Source organism: Oncorhynchus keta, chromosome 30 (genome assembly GCF_023373465.1).
Source record: "Oncorhynchus keta strain PuntledgeMale-10-30-2019 chromosome 30, Oket_V2, whole genome shotgun sequence".
NCBI lineage: Eukaryota > Metazoa > Chordata > Actinopteri > Salmoniformes > Salmonidae > Oncorhynchus > Oncorhynchus keta.
In genome coordinates, this window is record NC_068450.1 from 53324986 (window position 1) to 53334030 (window position 9045).

At 40.5% G+C, this 9045-nt stretch overlaps 1 pseudogene; it reads left to right on the forward strand.

Moving 5' to 3' along the window:
• The first annotated feature begins 1026 nt into the window (after nucleotides 1-1026).
• On the forward strand, nucleotides 1027-8192 carry LOC118363131 (growth/differentiation factor 8-like; annotated as a pseudogene).
• The last annotated feature ends 853 nt before the right edge of the window (nucleotides 8193-9045 follow it).

Sequence of the window (9045 nt, forward strand, 5' to 3'; positions counted from 1 at the left end):
AGAAGAAAGAAATAAAACATGAACAACTATCGGTGTATTGTGTCATCTGTGTCATGAACACAATGACAAAGCCATTCTTTGTGAGGCTCCTGATTGTTTTAATGGTGGAGTGGATATCAGTGACGGACATATGGGTTACATTTTCCAACCAGACGATTCAACGGTGAAGATTTTCACAAACGGCTGCCTCAACCCCCATTTTCAACCAAAAACGGGGAGTTTTTCTGTCACGTTCTGACCCTAGTTCTTGTGTTATTTGTTTGTTTTAGTTGGTCAGGACGTGAGTTGGGTGGGCATTCTATGTTTTGTGTTTCTAGGTTGGTTTTCTGTGTTTGGCCTGGTATGGTTCTCAATCAGAGGTCAGCGCTTTGTGATGGCCTCTCCAATACCTTGATTTTGTTGTCCTTAAGCCATTTTGGAAGACCCATTTGCGACCAAGATTTAACTTCCTGACTGATGTCTTGAGATGTTGCTTCAATATATGCACATCATTTCCCTTCCTCATGATCCCATCTATTTTGTGAAGTGCACCAGTCCCTCCTGCATCAAAGCACCCACACAACATGATGCTGCCACCCCGTGCTTCACGGTTGGGATGGTGTTCTTTGGCTTGCAAGCTTCCCCCGTTTTCCTCCAAACATAACGATGGTCATTATGGCCAAACAGTTCTATTTTTGTCTCATCAGACCAGAGGACATATCTCCAAAAAGTACAATCTTTGTCCCCATGTGCAGTTGCAAACCGTAGTCTGGCTTTTTTTATGGCGGTTTATGAGCAGTGGCTTCTTCGTTGCTGAGCGGCCTTTCAGATTGTGTCGATATAGGACTTGTTTTACTTTGGATATATATACTTTTGTACCTGTTACCTCCAGAATCTTCACAAGTTTCTTTGCTGTTCTGGGATTGATTTGCACTTTTCACACCAAAGAACATTCATCTCTAGGAGACAGAATGTGTCTCCTTCCTGAGCGGTTTGATGGATGAGTGGTCCCATGGTGTTGATATTTGCATACTATTGTTTGTACAGATGAACGTGGTACCTTCAGGCATTTGGAAATTGCTCCCAAGGATGAACCAGACTTGTGGAGGTCCTCAATATTTTTTCTGAGGTCTTGGCTGAATTATTTAGATTTTCCCATGATGTTAAGCAAAGAGGCACTGAGTTTGAAGGTAGGCCTTGAAATACATCCACGGGTACACCTCCAATTCACTCAAATTATGTCATTTCGCCTATTAGAAGCTTCTAAAGCCATGACATCATTTTCTGGAATTGACCAAATTGTTTAAAGGCCCAGTCAACTTAGTGTATGTAAACTTCTGACCCACTGGAATTGTGATACAGTGAGTTATAAGTGAAATAACCTGTCTGTAAAGAATTGCTGGAAAATTTGCTTTTGTCATGCACAAATTAGATGTCCTAACCGACTTGCCAAAACTATAGTTTGTGAACAAGACATTTGTGGAGTGGTTGAAAAACAAGTTTTAATTACTCCCAACGGTTTTCTTCCTGGGAAGGAGAGGAGGACCAAAATGCAGCGTGGTTAGGTTTCAACATATTTAATAACGACAATAAACGTGAACACTACAAAATACAAAACAACAAATGTGAAAACAAAAACAGTCCTATCTGGTGCATAGACACAAAAACAGAAGACAATCACCCACAAAATACCCAAAGAACATGGCTGCCTAAATATGGTTCCCAATCAGAGACAACGATAAACACCTACCTCTAATTGAGAACCAATCTAGGCAACCATAGACTTACAAAAAAACCTAGTCTAGGAAAACACCCCATAAACATGCAAAACCCCTAGACCAGACAAAACACAAATCCCCCATGTCACACCCTGACCTAACCAAAACAATAAAGAAAACAAAGATAACTAAGGCCAGGGCGTGACACCAACCTAAGTGTATGTCAACTTCCGACTTCAACTGTATGTCTCTGATCAAAACAGGAACCGGACTACAACATGAATAATAATTTGCCTTAATATGTCTGGCATGTAGCAGCTTGTTGTCCTCCCTGCCCCATTACCTCCATCTCAACACAACAGTTCTACCCCATTTCCAAACAGTAGCTAGGTTTCCATCCAATTTGCGACAAGATTATCAAGAAAATATTCTATAATCTGCACAAAACAATATATACATTTCCCCTTAGGGATGTGTTTGCAACAAACATACTTTTTGTGGATAGAAGGCTGTGCTTATGACGTAGTGTACATTTTTTAATCACTTTGAAGTTAATTCCCATTTACAGAAAGAAAAATACAAATGAAATGGGTTTCCATCACATTTTCAACTCTACTGATGGTTTTGTCACAAAAACTGCTGCGGTAGCTTTATATAGCAAATGTGCCCACTCTGGTTTTGGCACATGTGCTCTAGCCAACAGCTCGCAGACACAGTGCGGGTAGGCAACCAACATTATGAGATTATCAGGACAAAGGTAAGACCCAGATGCAGACAGTGTCGAAGAAACAATGTATATTACAGCAACAGGGGCAAAGGTACAGAGCGGCAGGCAGGCTCAGGGTCAGGTCAGGCAGAGGTCGGTAATCCAGAGGTGGGGCAAAGGTCCACGACAGCTGGCAGGCTCAGGGCCAGGGTCAGGCAGAGGGGTCAGGCGGGCAGGCTCAGGGTCAGGACAGGCAAAGGTCTAAACCAGGAGGACGAGAAAAGAGAGGCTGGGGAAAAGCAGGACCGGATACAAAACAATTCTGGTTGACTTGACAAACAAGCCAAACTGGCTACAGACAAACAGAGAACACAGGTATGAATACACAGGGGATAATGGGGAAGATGGATGACCCATGGAGGGGGGAGGAGACAATCACAAGGACATGTGATACAGATCAGGGTGTGACAGAGATTGTTATGGATAAGAGCTGTATTATTTTATTTGTCAAACAGCAGCCATGGCATCGATCATCATGTTACCAGAATAAGACTCTCGATATTCATTGGAAAGTTACGTCAACTTCATCACCTTGCACATTCAGACCCTCACCCTGTGATGTTCATCATAATGTATTTAACCTGTTGCCTAATAAACTGTATGCTTTCCCAAGTTGTAGTGGGAGGACACACAACACACAACTACAAATTTACTTCAATATGATGGTTATTAACTATATCAATAGCCTATTTGGCAATAAAGATTATTTCTCACATAATGAATTTGACTCACAAAAAAAGATCCCACCATGTCGAACGAACAAATTGTCTGGTCGACATTTAAACAATTTTACGAGCATTTCATGTTTCCATAGCTCGGCCGTGACTTGTTTCATGCGTCAGGTAATTAATATGCATGAAGTTTAAACATAATTTCCCTCTCCTTTGTGAAGTGTTGCTATAAAAGGCAGTAACACCACTGCTATACAAAAATGTATTGCCTTACCTTAAATCACAGAGAACAGACTTCTCTGTTAAAATGTAGGCTACAAAAATCACAAGGGCAACAGTCTGGAAGGCAGTGAAACCTGCATGTGGAAATAAGTATTATCCAATCTGTGTTTAAAATTCCATCTGGGAATTTCATCAGTATTTTCCCAGGTTTTATGCAGCATTCACATGCTAGTCGAAACTAGGGAATGTCTGACTTGCTAACTGATTGAACACGACATGTGTATAACTACAACTTCCGAGTTTCCTTGTTCCGGCTGCATCATGCCTCGGTTAACACCCACACTAACCACTTTTCCATCCACAGTTTTATGCGAGTGCAGTCATGCTTTTAACCTGTTGCGACGAGCAATCCCGTATCCGGGATCATAATTATAGCCTCAAGCTCATTACCATAACGCAACTTTAACTATTCATGAAAATTGCAAATGAAATGAAATAAATATATTGGCTCTCAAGCTTAGCCTTTTGTTAACAACACTGTCATCTCAGATTTTCAAAATATGCTTTTCAACCATAGCAAAACAAGCATTTGTGTAAGAGCATAGCATTAAGCCTAGCATTCAGCAGGCAACATTTTCACAAAAACAAGAAAAGCATTCAAATAAAATAATTTACCTTTGAAGAACTTCGGATGTTTTCAGTGAGGAGACTTAGATAGCAAATGTTCAGTTTTTCCAAAAATATGATTTGTGTAGGAGAAATCGCTCCATTTTATTCATCACGTTTGGCTAAGGGAAAAAAACGAAAATTCAGTCATCAAAACACCAAACTTTTTTCAAAATTATCTCCATAATATCGACAGAAACATGACAAACGTTGTTCAGAATCAATCCTCAAGGTGTTTTTCACATATCTATTCGATGATAAGTCATTTGTGGCAGTTTGGTTTCTCCTCTGAATCACATGGAAAAATACATGCAGCTGGAGATTACGCACCAATTTCGACGGAGGACACCAGGCGGACACCTGGTAAATGTAGTCTCTTATGGTCAATCTTCCAATGATATTCCTACAAATACGTCACAATGCTGCAGACACCTTGGGGAAACGACAGAAAGTGTAGGCTCGTTCCTGGCGCATTCACAGCTATATAAGGAGACATTGGAACACAGCGCCTCAAAAATCTGTCTCACTTCCTGTTTGAAGTTTCATCTTGGTTTCGCCTGTAGCATTAGTTCTGTGGCACTCACAGACAATATCTTTGCAGTTATGGAAACGTCAGAGTGTTTTCTTTCCAAAGTTGTCAATTATATGCATAGTCGAGCATTTTTTCATTTTTTCATCCAAAAATGAATTACTGCCCCCAGAGGTTCAAGAGGTTAAAAAAATTATAATGACAGATGTGATGGAAACAGGAATTTTTGGGACAATTTTATAAATCCCGACAGATCCTTTGTTCAATGGTATGGTGGGATCTTTTTGTGTCAGTCAAATTAATAATGCGATAAATGCCGGTGGAAACGCCTTTATGTGCAAATATTGATATAATAACCATCATATTAAAGTAAACTTGGACTAACGCGATGATATGGTGTGTGATGGTCCTTCTACTTCTACGAGTTTTAATGACTCCACTCCAACCTAAGTGTATGTTAATTAACTTACGACTTCAACTGTATGTATACTGTAGCTAAGAAAGTAATACTAAGTGTATGTTGTGTAGTAAAATGTTAGTAGCCCATGTGCTTCACCCTAATAATTTGGTGTATTTTCACCTCTTAATTTCACCTAATGTTCTGAGCCTATAACCTGTACTTGAGAAATGTAATCATCCAATATTGTCAGAGCTTTCATTATTTATTCTACGGTTCTGACTTGGTGTACAGTGAGAATACTGTAAGAACAGCTCATGTTCTGAATTCTGTCGCTGTACATTTTAAAAGTGCTAAACAAATAGTTATATGGACTACGTCCATCCTAGCTCGCTCATTAATGTCTTAATCGAAATTATGGATTACCTCTAATCCACTTGTCATCCCTTATGCCATAGTTTGTACATCTCAATTGTCATTAGAAATCCACATTTGTTTAAGCAAGTCAGCCAAATCAGCGATGCTTTATTAAAAGGCAGTAAATGAGGCTGAATGAACTGTTCTGCTGCCAGACAAGGCTCCGCTGATAGCCAGGTGTAGCAGTGATAAGATGTTGGGACTGCTTTTAGGACAGATTTATGTAGCCCCTATCAGTTTGTCGGGACCGTTTGTCACCATTATAGTGCAATTAATGAATGGTTTAGTATTGTGTAGTAGCTTTGCTGGCATGCATCCTACATTTTTATTTTTTTGCCCCAACAAGATTTCCATGCTAAAATCGCCACAGAACATTTGCTATTAAATGCAACAGTTTTTGTGACAAAATTACGATAGAGTTGAAAATGAGATGGAACCACAATGGACTTTAGATTTTTATTCTGTACATAAAAAAACGTGCATTTTGTGTGCACTATGTCATCAGGCACTGATTTGTATTCACAACAAGTCATTTTGGTGGAAACACACCACAGGTGGAAAATAATATTTTCTTTATGTGAATTCTACAATATTCCCATGAAATCTGTTGCCAATAGGATGGAAACATAGGCCAATTACTGGAAGCATGTACTATATCATTTTAAAACAGTCTATCTCTTTAAAACGGAATCAAAACATTCATCTCTAATGCAGCTAATCAGAATCATAAAAGGGATTATAAAAAATAGTCATTAAAATACTTGTCACTGTGTTATATAGACCTGGAATATGCGATTCTGTACAAAGTGGGGTTAAAAAGACAAGTGACAGATGCAATTTATGCTTTACCTTACACTCATAGGTGCATTTGGCACCACCATGGGGGTGAATGAAACCACAAGGCACCAAGCCAACGTAACAACAGTGGATGGAGAAGTACAGCAATGCTCAACCTGCGAGTTCAGAGAACAGAACAGACTAATGAGACTCCACAACAGATCCTAAATTCTCAGCATTCTGAGGCTCGAGCAGGCTCCAAACATCAGCGGAGAAATGATCAGGCAGCTCTTACCAAAAGCTCACATCCTTTCACAATTTACAGACCAGTATGAGCATCGTGTGGAGGATGAGGAGCGTGCCCCAACTGAAACGATCATATCCATGGCAACACGTAAGTAATTACTTATTTTCTCATACCAAAGTGGGTAGTTTATGCCTGCCATGCGCCATGGAACCAGAAAAGTCTGTGCGTAAATTCACCAGTGTGGAGTGCGTAATTGGGTTCCAAATGGTCAAAACTGGGACTTATTCTAACTCTTATCTTTTTAGCTGGACCAATGTCACAACAAGACGGAATACAATCTTGTTGTTTCTTCAATCTCAGTCCGAAGATTCGACCTAACAACATTTTACATGCACAACTTTGGGTGCACCTGCGGCCGACTGACACCGTCACAACTGTCTTCTTGCAAATCTCCCGCATAAAAGCAACCACTGAGGGAAACTCGCGCATACGGATCCTCTCCCTGAAGATCGATGTGTGGCTTCTGGTGCAAGCTCTTGGCAAAGTGTAGACATAAATCAATTACTCAAAACCTGGCTTCATCAGCCCGAAACTCATTATGGTCTCGAGATCAAAGCTTATGATTCGAAAAGGCAGGACTTAGCTGTCACAGTAGCAGAGTTGGGAGAAGAGGGACTGGTAAGTACAGGCCCACATGATTTGGAATGTGGTTTTGCCTTTAGGCATCATAATATGTTGGTTACAAGGTTTAATAAAATATATTAATAACCATGTATAAACATAAATCAATCCACAGAGGATATTTCATTCCATCAGAGTTATGCCACCAGATGTTTGCAGTGCTGTTTTGTTTTGGATGTCCTTCTTATTGACATTCAATTCACAGCAACCCTTCATGGAGGTGAAGATATCGGAGAACCTGTCAGGATTTGGCCAGGGTTGTTCCGGTTTTTGGTCACTAGATGCCCCCATTGTGCCTTTTGACCTTTTGTTTTCCCTTGATCCCCATTATTATTTGCACCTGTGCCTCGTTTCCCATGATTGTATTTAAACCCTTTGTTTTACTCAGTTCTTTGCTCTGTGTTTGTATGTTAGCACCCAGCCCTAGTACTCTGTGAGCTCTTGTTGATCCCGGTGGACTCTCTTGTGGAGTTTTTTTGTTCTTGTTTGTTTATTTTTGAGTATCTTTTGAGGCTTTTTGTGCTGTGCCTTCCACCTTGTGGATTTGCCTTTTTGTCTTGGAGGATTGCCTTTGTTCTTGTGGAATTCCTTTTGAGGTTGTGGAGTTACATGTTTTCCTGAAGAACTTCACTTTTTACTTCATTAAATACACTGTCTCAAGTACTGCTGTGTCTGCCTCATCTTCTGGGTTCTGCTGACTATTCGTGGCTCAGTTGGTTTAGTGACTGTTTCTCACTCCGGAGACCCGGGTTCGTAACCGGGTCCTGACAGAACCTAAAGTGTTCCCAGAGGAACTCAGCCCTGGACTGTGATTAGGAGTCCTCAGAGACGCTGTGTTGCCGCTACCCCCTCACCGTCGACTTTGAGGCCTTTGGCTGGGACTGGATCATTGCCCCCAAATGCTACAAGGCCAACTACTGTTCTGGGGAGTGTGAGTACATGCACCTCCAGAAGTACCCCCGCACTCACCTGGTGAACAAGGCTAGCGCCCGGGGTACCACAGGGCCCTGTTGTACTCCAACTAAGATGTCCTCCATCAACATGCTCTACTTCAACCGCATGGAGCAGATCATTTATGAGAAGATACCATCTATGGTGGTGGACCACTGTGGCTGCTCCTGAGAGGGAGGATGAGAGGACAGGACAAAACACACACACACATTGTGTTGTGTAATGAGTTAAAAAGGTATCCCAAAGTGAACCCTCTTACAAGAATCCATAATATTTTTGCATAAATGGCTACAGGTGACATGTGGAGTTGAAAAACATGAACCCTTTGCTCTGAGTGAACTGCCCATACTCTCCCCCCGAGGTTCGTTCTGCAATGTGGCTGGAACTGCTAGAAATATATAATTAAGGACACATAACACTATTGTCATAGGAGTGCAAAATCTGCACAGAAACAGATGTCCCCGATATTGTGGATCACTGGGTTTTGGAACAGCTTGGTGGTCCTCAGAACACAGTGTCACATACAGAACTACTCTATTAGCCTACATGAATTGAAACCAAAAATGGTATGTTCCTTATGTTGCTAAATGTTTCAGGCCTTTAATCATATTATATTGTGATCAGTTTAGCCTACAGATTATGCTAGGCATATTATGTTTGGCATTAGAGCTTTCCTAGTACCATATCAACTCAAATCAATTCATATTTGGCACACGGTCAAATATTATTGCACTGGCGGAGCTAGGAAAACACGCATTTAGCCAGACCTGCAATAACAACTGCTAAATATTTGTATGTGGCCAATAATTAAGGTTGCACATTTTGGGGATTATTCAGAGGTGGAAACATTCTGTGGGAATTAACAGAAATATATGGGAATTAACAGAAATATTTTTTTATTAATATTAATACCATTTAAATGTAGATTTTTTGCATTGGATATACAGTATTTACCATATCATTATGGAGAAAGAAACCTTTTAAACCTTGTAAAAAAGGGAGTACCAGTACCAGATTAATGTGC